This window comes from Aegilops tauschii, chromosome 2 (assembly GCF_002575655.3).
Source record: "Aegilops tauschii subsp. strangulata cultivar AL8/78 chromosome 2, Aet v6.0, whole genome shotgun sequence".
Classification (NCBI taxonomy): Eukaryota; Viridiplantae; Streptophyta; class Magnoliopsida; order Poales; family Poaceae; genus Aegilops; species Aegilops tauschii.
In genome coordinates, this window is record NC_053036.3 from 13,710,546 (window position 1) to 13,727,456 (window position 16,911).

Below are 16,911 nucleotides of genomic sequence, written 5' to 3' on the forward strand. Positions count from 1 at the left end.
GAGAAATTTCATGAAACTTTTCATAATCTTCAGACATGTCTGTCTTGCCCTCCACTCCCACAATGTCCCTTTTTCCTGAAAGAACTATGTGGCGCTTTGGCTCATCGTATGATGTATTCGCTTCCTTATCTTTTCTTTTTCTCGGTCTGGTAGACATGTCCTTCACATAGATAACCTGTGCCACATAATTGGCTAGGACGAAAGGTTCGTCAGTGTACCCAAGATTGTTCAGATCCACTGTTGTCATTCCGTACTGTGGGTCTACCTGTACCCCGCCACCTGACAGATTGACCCATTTGCACTTAAACAAAGGGACCTTAAAATCATGTCCGTAGTCAAGTTCCCATATGTCCATTATGTAACCATAATATGTGTCCTTTCCCCTCTCGGTTGCTGCATCAAAGCGGACACCGCTGTTTTGGTTGGTGCTTTTTTTATCTTGGGCGATCGTGTAAAATGTATTGCCATTTATCTCGTATCCTTTGTAAGTCAATACAGTCGAAGATGGTCCCCTGGACAACGAGTACAACTCATCACAAACAGTGGTGTCACCTCTGAGACGTGTTTCCAACCAACTGCTGAAAGTCCTGATGTGTTCACATGTAATCCAGTCGTTACACTGCTCCGGGTGTTTGGAGCGCAGACTATTCTTGTGTTCATCGACATACGGGGTCACCAAGGTAGAGTTCTGTAGAACTGTGTAGTGTGATTGAGACCAAGAATATCCGTCCCTGCATATTATTGAGTCCCCTCCAAGCATGCCTTTTCCAGTCGGTCTCCCCTCATACCGCGATTTAGGGAGACCTATCTTCTTAAGGCCAGGAATGAAGTCAACACAAAACCCAATGACATCCTCTGTTTGATGGCCCATGGAGATGCTTCCTTCTAGCCTAGCGCGGTTACGGACATATTTCTTTAGGACTCCCATCAACCTCTTAAAGGGGAACAAATTGTGTAGAAATACGGGCCCTAGAATGACAATCTCGTCGACTAGATGAACTAGGACGTGCGTCATGATATTGAAGAAGGATGGTGGGAACACCAGCTCGAAACTGACAAGACATTGCGCCACATCACTCCTTAGCCTTGGTATGATTTCTGGATCGATCACCTTCTGAGAGATTGCATTGAGGAATGCACATAGCTTCACAATGGCTAATCGGACGTTTTCCTGTAGAAGCCCCCTCAATGCAACCGGAAGCAGTTGCGTCATAATCACGTGGCAGTCATGAGACTTTAGGTTCTGGAACTTTTTCTCTGGCATATTTATTATTACCTTTATATTCGACGAGAAGCCAGTCGGGACCTTAATACTGAGCAGGCATTCAAAGAAGATTTATTTCTCTTCTTTCGTAAGAGCGTAGCTGGCAGGACCTTCATACCACTTCGGAGGCATGCCGTCTTTTCGTGCAAACGTTGCAGGTCCTCCCGTGCCTCAGGTGTATCTTTTGTCTTCCCATACACGCCCAAGAAGCCTAGCAGGTTCACGCAAAGGTTCTTCGTCACGTGCATCACGTCGATTGAAGAGCGGACCTCTAGCTCTTTCCAGTAGGGTAGGTCCCAAAATATAGATTTCTTCTTCCACATGGGTGCGTGTCCCTCAGCGTCATTCGGAACAGCTAGTCCGCCGGGACCCTTTCCAAAGATTACGTGTAAATCATTGACCATAGCAAGTACGTGATCACCGGTACGCATGGCGGGCTTCTTCCGGTGATCTGCCTCGCCTTTGAAATGCTTGCCTTTCTTTCGACATTGATGGTTGGTCGGAACAAATCGACGATGGCCCAGGTACACATTCTTCCTGCATTTGTCCAGGTATATACTTTCAGTGTCATCTAAACAGTGCATGCATGCGTGGTATCCCTTGTTTGTCTGTCCTGAAAGGTTGCTGAGAGCGGGCCAATCGTTGATGGTTACAAACCGCAACGCGTGCAGGTTAAATTCCTCCTGTTTGTGCTCATCCCACATACGTACACCGTTTCCATTCCATAGCTGTAAAAGTTCTTCAACTAATGGCCTTAGGTAAACATCAATGTCGTTGCCGGGTTGCTTAGGGACTTGGATGAGAACTGGCATCATAATGAACTTCCGCTTCATGCACATCAAAGGAGGAAGGTTATACATACATAGAGTCACGGGCCAGGTGCTGTGATTGCTGCTCTGCTCCCCAAAAGGATTAATGCCATCCGCGCTTAAACCAAACCATACGTTCCTTGGGTCAGCTGCAAACTCAGCCCAGTACTTTCTCTCGATTTTTCTCCACTGCGACCCGTCAGCGGGTGCTCTCAACTTCCCGTCTTTCTTACGGTCCTCACTGTTCCATCGCATCAACTTGGCATGCTCTTCGTTTCTGAACAGACATTTCAACCGTGGTATTATAGGAGCATACCACATCACCTTCGCAGGAACCCTCTTCCTGGGGGGCTCGCCGTCAACATCACCAGGGTCATCTCGTCTGATCTTATACCGCAATGCACCGCATACCGGGCATGCGTTCAGATCCTTGTACGCACCGAAGTAGAGGATGCAGTCATTAGGGCATGCATGTATCTTCCGCACCTCCAATCCTAGAGGGCATACGACCTTCTTTGCTGCGTATGTACTATCGGGCAATTCGTTATCCATTGGAAGCTTCTTCTTCAATATTTTCAATAGCTTCTCAAATCCTTTGTCAGGCACAGCATTCTCTGCCTTCCACTGCAGCAATTCCAGTACGGTACCGAGCTTTGTGTTGCCATCTTCGCAATTGGGGTACAACCCTTTTTTGTGATCCTCTAACATGCGATCGAACTTCAGCTTCTCCTTTTGACTTTCGCATTGCGTCCTTGCATCGACAATGACCCGGTGGATATCATCATCATCGGGCACTGGTTCCTCTTGATCTTCAGCAGCTTCCCCCCTTGCAGCATCATTGGGCACATCATCTGGTTCCTCTTGATCTTCAGCAGCTTCCCCCGTTGCAGCATCACCGTATTCAGGGGGCACATAGTTGTCATCGTCCTCTTCTTCTTGGCCGTCTTCCATCATAACCCCTATTTCTCCGTGCCTCGTCCAAACATTATAGTGTGGCATGAAACCCTTGTAAAGCAGGTGGGTGTGAAGGATTTTCCGGTCAGAGTAAGACTTCGTATTCCCACATATAGGGCACGGACAACACATAAAACCATTCTGCTTGTTTGCCTCAGCCACTTCGAGAAAATCATGCACGCCCTTAATGTACTCGGAGGTGTGTCTGTCACCGTACATCCATTGCCGGTTCATCTGCGTGCATTATATATAATTAAGTGTGTCAAAAACCATTACAGAACATCATGAATAGATAATTAAGTGACCAAATTAATAGAAGTTCATCATCACATTAAAACCAAAGTACATACATAGTTCTCATCTAACAAGATATATATATAGCTCTCCAGAGCATCTAATTAATTAAACCATACATTGAAACTATGTAAAACATTTCAATGCGAAAACAAATGCGATCATAATCGCAAACAAGGTAACAATTGATCCAACGACATAATGATACCAAGCCTCGGTATGAATGGCATATTTTCTAATCTTTCTAATCTTCAAGCGCATTGCATCCATCTTGATCTTGTGATCATCGACGACATCTACAACATGCAACTCCAATATCATCTTCTCCTCCTCAATTTTTTTATTTTTTCCTTCAAGTAATTGTTTTCTTCTTCAACTAAATTTAACCTCTCGGCAATAGGGTTGGTTAGAATTTCCGGTTCAACCACCTCCTAGATAAATAAAATCTATGCACGTTGGTCGGCATATTTGTCATAAACAATAAATGAACCAAATAGTTATCAAAAGATAATATATACCACATCCGAATCATAGACAGGACGAGGGCCGACGGGGGCGGATACCAAAACCATCGCACTATGTAATAAGAAGGAATAATGAAAGTAACAAAATTAGACAAGTATCTATCTAAAGTAAGAATTTTTTTTCTTTCAGAAAGAAGATAAGAACAAGAGGCTCACCACGGTGGTGCTGGCAACGAGATCGGCGCGGGCGATCGACGGCCGTGAAGACGGGGACGGGACGAGACGGACCGCTAAACCTAGACAAATCTCGGGGAAAATGGAGCTCGGAGGTCGAGTTTCGAGAGGAGAAAGATTAACTAGTGTGGCTCAGACATTTCATCGAACACCTCATGTGCATAGGAGGTGAGCTAGAGCACCCAAATGCCCTCCCCTCGCCGGCCAGAAAAAACAGAGCACTGTGGAGTGCTCTGCTGTGGCGATGGGATATATATAGGCAACTCATTGGTCCCAGTTCGTGGCACCAACCGGGACGAAAGCCCTTTGGTCCCGGTTGGTGCCACGAACCGGGACCAATGCCCCCCTTTAGTCCCGGTTGGTGGCACCAACCGGGACTAAAGGCCTTGTGCTGCCCCGCGCCAAAAGTTTAGTCCCACCTCGCTAGTTGAGAGAGCTCGAGAGTGGTTTATAAGCGCTGCTGCGCCCACCCTCTCGAGCTCCTCTCAACTGCAGGCTTTCGGGCCTAACCGTTCTCTTTGCCTGTGGGGCCTACTGGGCCTTCTGTGGGCCTGAATCCTGGCCCATGGATGGGTTTCAAGTCGTATTCAGGCCGTGGTGGCCCAGTAGGTGGCATAATTTTTTTCTCTGTTTTTTGTTTTCTCTTTTGCTTTATTTATTTTGTTTTGTTTCTACTTACAACAAAAAACTTATTTATTTTATTCCATTTTGTTTCTAATTACTTATTTACTTTATTTATTTTATTTTTATTTATTTTACTGCTACTATTTTTATTTATTTTACTGCTGCTATTTTTATTTAATTTATTAAGGTTTATTTATTTTAGTTACTATAGTTTATTTTATTTTATTTTATTAAGGTTTATTTATTTTATCAAGGTTTATTTATTTTATTTACTATAAAAAAAGAACATAGATGCACCTATAGAGAAAATTCAACCTAAATTCATAATAAATTTCTATGAAATTCAAAGAAATTTACTGTGAATTTAGGTCAAATTCCCTGTATAAGGGCATCTATTTTCACTTTGAGAGGAGCTCAACAAGGCAGAGAGGGATGGGCCTATAAACAGGTGTGAGCGCCCTTTGGTTGGCGAGGTGGGACTAAACTCTGACCGCTACTAGGCCAACCCTTTAGTCCCGGTTTGTGGTATGAACCGGGACTAAAGGGTGAGCCTCTGGTCCCGGTTCAAGCCACCAACCGGGACCAATGGTGGTGGGCCAGGAGCGAGGCCCATTGGTCCCAGTTTGTCCCACCAACCGGGACCAACGGGGCCGGACGAACCGGGACCAATGCCCCCACGAGGCCCGGCAGGCCCCTGGCCGCACGAACCGAGACCAATGCTCACATTAGTCCCAGTTCGTGGCTGAACCGGGACTAATGTGAATATTGCCCTGTGACCAAAGCCCAGTTTTCTACTAGTGGACAAGCATATCCTCATGAAAACCATACATCTTGCAAAGTGCTTCCCATTTTTTGCAACCAAAATGGGTTACGCCCTCAGAATTGTACAGCTTTACTTCAAAATCCACACCATGATGGGTCCTTAGGTGAATTTTCTTTGTTTCGAAACTTTCATGGTCTTCAAATCCCATCCTCTCCAAGACATAGCGTCTTGCATGGCATGGGATAAGCTAGTCGAATTGTAAAAGATGAAAATTACACGTTGAAATAGTTGAAGTCCTGCTTAATTTCGAAAAAAAACACTTGTCGTCGTTGCATACTATTTCAACATCGAAAAGGTCTCCTCCAGCTTAATGCTGAAGGGCCGATCTTCGTCCAGGTGAGGCCTGTCGCACAAACCTCGGTTGTCGTGGCACCAGTCGCACTCTCCCGGGAGACTTTCGTCGTCTGATTACGACATTTCCTATGTTCATAATTCGAATATTGAACTTGTATAATTAAATATATGTACCAAAAACCTAAATTAGATCATTATTATTCATCACGGGCTGACTATCGGTCTATCGAGTCTTTTCTTGAAAACACTCAGCTCACGTGGCGTACATATTCGACCGTCGGTGATGGTAGCTCCTCCTTTCATTCCTGAGTGCATTACACCAAGTTGTCTAGCACACGGGAATGAAGGAGAAGCTACCCCCAGGACAACAGTCGGGATTCTTCGTCCTCTCATATATATATGGTGGAGACTCTCCCTCACTAATTGCTCTCTGACATTTGCGACCGTCGGTGATGGTAGCTCCTCCTTTCATTCCCGAGTGCATTACACCAAATTGTCTAGCACACGGGAACGAAGGACAAGCTACCCTCCAACGCAACCATGTAGGGACGGACGTGCTCGTCCTCCTCGCTGCCAGGGTGACATACCACCTCCGCGGTGTCCGGAAGCCTCGGCACCGTCACTGGCCCACGCGACCGCCACCAAACAAGGATCAGGTCAACGACGGGCTGGCTCCCCACCAACCTACGCCCCCGGAAGGTAGCACCTCCCAATACCAGCCCGGCGGAGCCCAGTCCCGGACATGGCCCCTCTGATCAAGCCGGCCTCCTCCGCCGAGTCGACGACGAGGATGCGGGATAGGCATCGTCGACGTCGATGCGGGAATAATTGCTTGAACTAAAAAAATAAAGTAGTTCTATTAATTTTCTTGCTAAAAATAAACTACTTCTATATATAGTAAAATAAAGTAGTTTTATTAAATCACCTAGTTCAACTACTAAGCACTTACTATAAATAAAATAAAGTAGTACTTACTAAAAATAAAGTACTTCTATATATAGTACTCACTGGGTGCGGCGTCGGCGACGGCGACGGGGCAGGGGCGGCGCGGACCGGGGCGGTGAGACGGCGCGCGGCAGGGGCGGCGTGGACCGGGGCGGTGAGACGGCGCGGGGCAGGGGCGGTGAGACGGCGCGGGGCAGGGGCGGTGAGACGGCGCGGGGCAGGGGCGGCGCGGACCGGGGCGGTGAGACGGCGCGGGGCAGGGGCGACGCGGACCGGGGCGGTGGGACGACGTGTGGCGGCGCAGCAACGGCGTCGGGGCAGGGGCACGCGCGACTACGCGGTGCGACAACTACGTCGGGGTAGGGGCGGCGCGCGGCGATGGCGTCGGGGTAGGGACGGCGGCGCGGCGACGGCGTCGGGGTAGCTGTGCGCCCGGCGACGGCGTCGGGGCAGGGGAGCGCGCTGCGACGGCCTCGGGGCAGTGGGAAGAACAACTGAATCGAAAATTTCACCAACCGGGACCAAAGGTCTCTTTTCAGCAGCCCAAAGGGTGGGAAGCAGAGGCCTTTTGTCCCGGTTGGTGGCACCAACCGGGACTAACGGGGGGGGGGCATTGGTTCCGGTTGGTGCCTCGAACCGGTACCAAAGGTGTGCATTGGTCCCGGTTCGTGGCACCAACTTGGACCAATGTCCTGCGCCTGCCAAAGCCGCGGTGCGGTGGGATGTTTAGTCCCACCACGCTAGCCGAGGAGCGGCCGGACCTGTTTATAAGCCCTGCCCCGCCATCTCCATTGAACTCCTCTGAACTGCAGGCCTATGGGCCGAATCTCGCACTGCTATGCCTCTGGGCCTGCTGGTCCTTCTGCGGGCCTGAATCCTGGCCCATTGATGGGTTTCTAGTCGTATTCAGGCCGTGGTGGCCCAGTAGATGACATTTTTTTTATTTTTTCCCAGTGTTTTTCTTTTCTTTTTTGCTTTATTTATTTTATTTTGTTTCTACTTACAACAAAATACTTACTGTTGCTATTTTATTTATTTTCGGAAAATTCGTTTTGCTTATAATGTTTTGAACAGAAAATACTTTCATAATTTTAGGTCCATAAATTTTATTTATGTTATTAAAGTTTATTTTATTTTGTTTCTACTTATATATTTTATTAAAGTTTATTTTATTTTATTTGGTTTCTACTTACATCATCAATTTTCATCCTTTTCTGACTTCATTTGTTATTTTTCATGCATTTACTGATTTTTTTGAGCTATAAGACCCTGAAATTGAAAAGTATTTCAAATGAACTCTGAAAAGGTTGCATGTTGGCATGGTATCATGATTTCACCCAAATAGCATGTGCAAAAAAGTTTAGAGGGATACGGCAAAAACTGGATGCATTTCGTGTACAAAACGGACAATCTGTTTCGAGATATCAGGGTTTCATACGGAAACTCGTCCGTTACAAAGGGATTTCTGTTTTTTGAACTTAGTTGAACTCCAGACTTTTTTTGTGTTCAAAATGCACCATTCAAAGCCACATCATCAATTTTTTATCCCTTTCTGACTTCATTTGTTATTTTTCATGCATTTACTGATTTTTTTAGCTATAAGACCCTGAAATTGAAAAGCATTTCAAATGAACTCTGAAAAGGTTGAAAGTTGGCATAGTATCATCATTTCACCCACATAGCATGTGCAAAAAAGTTGAGAGGGTTACGGCAAAAACTGGATGCACTTCGTTTACAAAACGGACGATCTGTTTCGAGATATTAGTGTTTCATACGGAAACTCGTCTGTTACAACAGGCATTTCAAATGAACTACGAAAAGGTTGAAACTTGGCATGGTATCATCATAATAGTTGTGGAGAGAAAGTCTTCACTTTTTCTTCGCTTGTGTCCTTTGCTTACTGCACCGTAACCATGGATAATCTTCATCGTTTATCAGGATGCTTGGGTCAGCCTTGACTTTGAAGGGAGGAATTTCATGAAACTTTTCATAATCTTCAGACATGTCTGTCTTGCCTCCACTCCCACGATGTTCCTTTTTCCTGAAAGAACTATGTGGCGCTTTGGCTCATCGTATGATGTATTCGCTTCCTTATCTTTTCTTTCTCTCGGTTTGGTAGACATGTCCTTCACATAGATAACATGTGCCACATCATTGGCTACGACAAACGGTTTGTCAGTGTACCCAAGATTGTTTAGATCCACTGTTGTCATTCCGTACTGTGGGTCTACCTGTACCCCACCTCCTGACAAATTGACCCATTTGCACTTAAACAAAGGGACCTTAAAATCATGTCTGTAGTCAAGTTCCCATATGTCCACTATGTAACCGTAATATGTGTCCTTTCCCCTCTTGGTTGCTGCATCAAAGCGGACACCCCTGTTTTGGTTGGTGCTCTTTTGATCTTGGGCTCGTGTAAAATGTATTCACATTTATCTCGTATCCTTTGTAAGTCAATACAGTCGAAGATGGTCCCCTGGACAACGAGTACAGCTCATCACAAACAGTGTTGTCACCTATGAGACCTGTTTCCAACCAACTGCTGAAAGTCATGATGTGTTCACATGTAATCCAGTCGTCGCACTGCTTCGGGTGTTTGGAGCGCAGACTGTTCTTGTGTTCATCGACATACGGGTCGCCAAGGTAGAGTTCAATAGAACTGTGTAGTGTGCTTGAGACCAAGAATGCCCATCCCTGCATATTATTGAGTCCCCTCCAAGCATGCCTTTTCCAGTCAGTCTCCCCTCATACCGCGATTTAGGGAGATCTATCTTCTTAAGGCCAGGAATGAAGTCAACACAAAACCCAATGACATCCTCTGTTTGATGGCCCATGGAGATGCTTCCTTCTGGCCTAGCGTGGTTACGGACATATTTGTTTAGGACTCCCATGAACCTATCAAAGGGGTACATATTGTGTAGAAATACGGGGCCCAAAATGACAATCTCGTCGACTAGACGAACTAGGACGTGCGTCCTGATATTGAAGAAGGATGGTGGAAACACCAGCTCGAAACTGACAAGACATTTCGCCACATCACTCCTTAGCCTTGGTATGATTTCTAGATCGATCACCTTCTGAGAGATTGCGTTGAGGAATGCACATAGCTTCACAATGGCTAATCGGACGTTTTCCGGTAGAAGCCTCCTCAATGCAACCGGAAGCAGTTGCGTCATAATCACGTGGCAGTCATGAGACTTTAGGTTCTGGAACTTTTTCTCTAGCATATTTATTATTCCCTTTATATTCGACGAGAAGCCAGTCAGGACCTTCATACTGAGCAGGCATTCAAAGAAGATTTCCTTCTCTTCTTTGGTAAGAGCGTAGCTGGCAGGACCTTCATACTGCTTTGGAGGCATGCCGTCCTTTTCGTGCAAACGTTGCAGGTCCTCCCATGCCTCAGCTATATCTTTTGTCTTCCCATACACGCCCAAGAAACCTAGCAGGTTCACGCAAAGGTTCTTCATCACGTGCATCACGTCGATTGAAGAGCAGACCTCTAGGTCTTTCCAGTAGGGTAGGTCCCAAAATATAGATTTCTTCTTCCACATGGGTGCGTGTCCCTCAGTCTCATTCGGAATAGCTAGTCCGCCGGGACCTTTCCAAAGATTACGTGTAAATCATTGACCATAGCAAGTACGTGATCTCCGGCACACATGGCGGGCTTCTTCCAGTGATCTGCCTCGCCTTTGAAATGCTTGCCTTTCTTTCGACATTGATGGTTGGTCGGAATAAATCGACGATGGCCCAGATAAACATTCTTCCTGCATTTGTCCAGGTATATACTTTCGGTGTCAGCTAAACAGTGCATGCATGCGTGGTATCCCTTGTTTGTCTCTCCTGAAAGGTTACCGAGAGCGGGCCAATCGTTGATGGTTACAAACAGCAAGGCGTGCAGGTTAAATTCCTCCTGTTTGTGCTCATCCCACACACGTACACCGTTTCCATTCCACAGCTGTAAAAGTTCTTCAAGCAATGGCCTTAGGTACACATCAATGTCGTTGTCGGGTTGCTCAGGGCCTTGGATGAGAACTGGCATCATAATGAACTTCCGCTTCATGCACATCCAAGGAGGAAGGTTATACATACATAGAGTCACGGGCCAGGTGCTGTGATTGCTGCTCTGCTCCCTGAAAGGATTAATGCCATCTGCGCTTAAACCAAACCATACGTTCCTTGGGTCACCTGCAAACTCAGCCCAGTACTGTCTCTCGATTTTTCTCCACTGCGACCAGTTAGCGGGTGCTCTCAACTTCCCTTCTTTCTTACGGTCCTCACTGTGCCAACGCATCAACTTGGCATGCTCTTCATTTCTGAACAGTCATTTCAACCGTGGTATTATAGGAGCATACCACATCACCTTTGCAGGAACCCTCTTCCCGCGGGGCTCGCCATCAACATCACCAGGGTCATCTCGTCTGATCTTATACCGCAATGCACCGCATATCGGGCATGCGTTCAAATCCTCGTACGCACCGCGATAGAGGATGCAGTCATTAGTGCATGCATGTATCTTCTGCACCTCCAATCCTAGAGGGCATACGACCTTCTTTGCTGCGTACGTACTGTCGGGCAATTCGTTGTCCTTTGGAAGCTTCTTCTTGAATATTTTCAGTAGCTTCTCAAATCCTTTATCAGGCACAGCATTTTCTGCCTTCCACTGCAGCAATTCCAGTATGGTACCGAGCTTTGTGTTGCCATCTTCGCAATTGGGGTACAACCCTTTTTTGTGATCCTCTAACATGCGATCGAACTTCATCTTCTCCTTTTGACTTTCACGTTGCGTCCTTGCATCGACAATGACCCGGCGGAGATAATCATCATCGGGCAGATCGTCTGGTTCCTCTTGATCTTCAGTAGCTTCCCCCGTTGCAGCATCACCGTATTCAGGGGGCACATAGTTGTCATCGTCCTCTTCTTCTTCGCTGTCTTCCATCATAACCTCTATTTCTCCGTGCCTCGTCCAAACATTATAGTGTGGCATGAAACCCTTGTAAAGCAGGTGGGTGTGAAGGATTTTCCGGTCAGAGTAAGACTTCGTATTCCAACATTTAGGGCATGGACAACACATAAAACCATTCTGCTTGTTTGCCTCAGCCACTTCGAGAAAATTATGCACGCCCTTAATGTACTCGGAGGTGTGTTTGTCACCGTACATCCATTGCCGGTTCATCTGCGTGCATTATATATAATTATGTGTGTCAAAAGTAAGAAAATTAGACAAGTATCTATGTAAAGTAAGAATTTTTTTCTTTTAGAAAGAAGATAAGAGCAAGAGGCTCACCACGGTGGTGCCGACGACGAGATCGGCGCGGGCGATCGACGGCGGTGAAGACGGGGACGGGGCGTGACAGACCGCTAATATAAACATAGACAAATCTCGGGAAAAATGGAGCTCGGAGGTCGAGCTTCGAGAGGAGAAAGCTTAACTAGTGTGGCTCGGGCATTTCATCGAACACCTCATGTGCATAGGAGGTGAGCTTGAGCACCCAAATGCCCTCCCCTGGCCGGGCAGAAAAAACAGAGCACTTTGGAGTGCTCTGCCGCGGCGATGGGGTATATATGGGCAACTTATTTGTCCTGGTTCATGGCTGGAACCGGGACTAAATCTCCCCCTTTTGTCCCGGTTCTAGTCACGAACCGGGACCAATGGCTGTGGGCCAGGAGCGCGGCCCATTGGTCCCGGTTCGTGCCAAGAACCGGGACCAATGGGTCCAAACGAACCGGGACCAATGCCCACGAGGCCCCGGTCGGCCCCCTGGGCTCTTGAACCGGGACGAATGCCCCCCATGGGTCCCGTTTCATGCAGAACCGAGACTAATGGGCTGGCCAAGCCCGAACCAAAGCCCTGTTTTCTACTATCTAGTGGAGGACAAGACAGACATGTCAGAAGGTTATGAAAAGTTCCATGAAATTGCTCCCTTCACAGTGAACACTGACCCAAGCATCATGTTAAATGATGAAGATTGTCCATGGTTACAGCGCAAAGGGACACATGCGAAGAAAAAGTTTTATACCCCAAGATCCCACTCTGGGATGTGATCGGCTTCACGGTCATAACTTTCTTCTCTAGTGAGTTTCCGGACTTATCTTGAAAGTCCCACTTCGGACAAACCGGAGAGAATCTTTGTAACAGTTAGGGTATATGCGTATTTTGGCATTTGAAAGACGAAGAAATATTATGTCCAAACAAAATATTTCATGCATTATGTAGGACTTCATTTTCTATTTTTTAAGCTAAATGACCCTCAAATTGAAAAGCAGTACAAATGAGCTCTGAAAAGGTTGAAACTTGGCATGATATCATCATTTCACCAACATAGCATGTGCTAAATAGTTGACAGGGTTACGGCAAAAACTGGATGCACTTCGTGAGAAAATGGACAATCTCTTTCGAAGTATAAGGGTTTCAAATGAAAACTCATCTGTTACAAAGGCATTTCATGTTTTAAACTTATTTTAACTCCAGACTTTTTGTGCGTTCAATAAGAACCATTCAAAGCCATGTAATCAAATGTTAACCCTTTTTGACTTCATTTGCTATTTTTCATGCATTTAATAGTATTTTTTTGAGCTAAATGACCCTAAAATTGAAAAGCAGTACAAATGATCTCTGGAAAGGTTGAAACTTGGCATGGTATCATCATATCACCCACATAGCATGTGCTAAAAAGTTGAGAAGGTTATGGCAAAATCTGGATGCACTTCGTGTACAAACTGGACAATCTCTTTCGAAGTATTAGGGTTTCGGACGAAAACTCATCTGTTACAAAGGCATTTCATTTTTTTAAACTTATTTCAACTCCAGTCTTTTTGTGCATTCAACATTCACCATTCAAAGCCACATTATCAATTTTCAACCCTTTCTGACTTCATTCGCTATTTTACATGCATTTAATGAATTTTTTGAGCTATAAAACTAAAAGAGCTAAACATAATCTGTTTTTCATTAAAAACCGATTTAAAATAACCTAAAAATTACAAAATTGAATATAATGATAAAACACACTAATATTAAAAAGCAGGAAAAGCAATCACTCAAAAATCTATTTTTGAAGTAAATTTATTCAAAACTAGTGATTCACACAAATTTCAAAGAATTCAAATTTGAAAAACTACTGGCACTAAATATTTTGCTGTAAGTAGAAACAAAAGGAAAAATAAATAAAGCAAAAAACAAAAAAAACTGGAAATAGACCTTTAGTTCAGGTTGCCATCACAAACCGGGACTACAAATTAAAAAATTAACAAAAAATGCCCGCCTACTAGGCCACCATGGCCTGCATATGACTAGAAAGCCAACTACTAGTTGGGCCAGGATGCAGGCCCGCAGGGCAAGTAGGCCCCACAGGGCAGAGGGAGGTTCGTAAGGCCCACGGGCCTGCTTTAGAGAGGAGCTCGAGGTTGCAGCCGTGGCAAAGCTTATAAATAGGTCTCGGCGCCCTTTGATTGGCGACGTGAGACTAAACATCCGCCGCACCGCTGCTTTGCCAGGAACATGCCTTTAGTCCCGGTTGGTGGCTCCTGCCGGAACTAAAGGCCCCCTTTAGTCCCGGTGCGAGCCACCAACCGGGACTAAAGGCCTGGGCTTCCCGCCACTTGGCCTGGTGAAATTCACATTTAGTCCCGATTGGTGCCTCGCACCGGGACTAAATGGTGGCCTTTAGTCCCGATTGGAGCCACCAACCGGGACTAAACACTTTCGTATATATAAGCGACAATTTGGAAATTTCTAGTCACACCATCTCCAGTTTCCCCCGACAACGCCGCCAGGCTACCGGAGCTCGCCGCTGCCCCCAAGCCCGTCCTCGTCATCGCCAGGCTGCCGGAGCTCGTCGCCGCCCCCGACGCCGGCCGCCCACGCGTCCTCCCCGATCCCCAACGCCGCACGCGCATTCCCAATCATCGTCGTGCCCTAGAGAGCCCATCTTCGTCGCCAGCCGGACCTCCTCGCTGGCCCTCCTCTTCGAGCCCTCGCCGCCCCCGCTCCTCGCCGATGCCCTGCCCGCCCCAATCCCCTCCTCCTCCTCGCTGCGAGCTAGCCCTCTAGTGCTAGACGAAGAAAAATTGCAGGACTTAAAAAGTAACGACAGCATGGTGTAGGGAGTTCGATGAAAGAGCATGCATAGAAGAATGTAGAACTGGCTGCCAGGTATTCCCTATCATCATGTGTTACATGACAAAGGGAACTACATCATACAAAGGACAAGGTTGGTGCAACATCACTGTTAGTTGAAGGGGAAAATCGCAGGATGCCTACCACATTACTATGAAAGAATAATCATAAATAGTCTGCACTACTGGAATTTCCTTACACGCCGAGTGGCAGGCCTTTCACCGAGAGGCAAAGTACGGATACTCGGCAAACGCATTTACGCCGAGCATTTTATCGGCAAACATAGGTTCACAGCAACGTTGTGGATTTCGTGGAGAGGAAGACACAACAAAGAAGCCATACAGTTGGCAAACGCCACAGACATTAGACACTGAGAGCACCACACGGAGGCCACGTGGCATGTTCGTTTGCATCTGACAGCTTCGTGTGATGTTGTTATCTTTACTGAGAGCCAGCATGTAATGCTCGGAAAACCACGTGTGACCGAAACATTATGTCCTGACAGGTGGACCCTTGGACCCACCTTTCACCGAAACATTACAAATTCAATGATAAATTTTTAAAAGAAATAATATGATGCATTTTCTTTCCAAAGAACTTTCCTGGCCCGCACGGCATAGCACCGTTGACTGAACATTTTGACCTGACCGATGGGCCCGCGTGTCCCATATAGCAGTGGTACCAAGTCGTGCCAGCCTCGGAAAAGAATGGCACCCAGTGGTGCCAACAAATATTGGTCATCTTTTTCCAGAAAACTTGTTTTGATAGGTTGTTCATGTTTACCACGCAGCTAGAGAGTTGTGTTCCTGGGTGCACATGCACCCCGATGAACAGTACTAACACAATACTAAAACAATATGATACGGCCACTCGCTCTGCTCTGTGAGGTCGTTGTGCCGTGCAGGAACTCCCGGCGGACATGTTGGACGCCCACGGCGCCGACAACCAAGGCAGCGGTCATCCAGCTCCGGCACTCACCTTAATTAAACACCAATTACTCTCTCCTTGAAAATGACAAAATTGCCCTTGTTCTCCACAAAGAAAAAAAATTAGGCTTGTTATTTTAAATGTGAGGGGATGCACCGAACCACATCTTGAAATTCGTGTGCATGGAAGGTATTGGCAGACACTCATTACTTCCAGCTAAGAACAATCCAAAACCAGCTTCCACTTGCAGCACGTGCACGGATACTTCGGAGTACTAGTGTTTTGGATAAGAAGGCTCGGATGTTTCCTATAGAGTTAGTTCATAGTATTAAGTTGCATGTGGGCAGGCCACTGTTCTATTTTACTCCATCCATTCCACAATGCTGTGCCTATAGATTTTTCTAAAAGTCAAACTTTGTCAAATTTGACCAAAGTTTATAGAAAAAGATGTCTACATCTATAATACCAGACATGTACATTCTAAAAATATAACTCATGATGTATCCAATGATGTGCATTTGATATTCTAGATGTATCTACTTTTCTCTATAAATATGGTCAAATTTTATAATGTTGACTTTTGAAAAAATTTATAGGCACTCAAAAAGAACCTCGAAATGATAGGAGTCTTCGGGATAGTTGATCTGACCACATACTGCTTTACTTCCACTGCACGTGCATGGCATTCCGGCGGCCGGTGCATGAACGGAACATGCGGCACTCGCGGACTGGGGACTCTGTGGCCGCCGAAGAAAAGAAAAAAATTGCCACTGGTCGCTAACTCGCGGTCGAGGTCAACAGTCGCCGTTTGACCGTGGCTGGGCTGCATGTCAAGTCGCCTTTTCGGGCGCCTGTTGGTGCAAAGACCGACTCAAATGGCAGAGGAACGTACAAACTCGGGTTCATATGAGTGCATGCACTTCTCTTCATTCCGATACGGCGGTCCCATTCAAAGCACAAATGCTTTACTTTGACAGCAGGTGCATGCATGCACGTGCATGGCATTTGGGTCCAGGGATGGGTGTGGCCGCCGGCGAAAAGAAAAATGGGCTGAGACCGTGCTTCCGGTCGCTACCTCCAGGTCGCCGTTCATCGGCTGCTGCGCTACACGTCTTGTCTAGGGGCTTGTCGGATGGCTCACACAAGATTACTCTCAGCTAAAG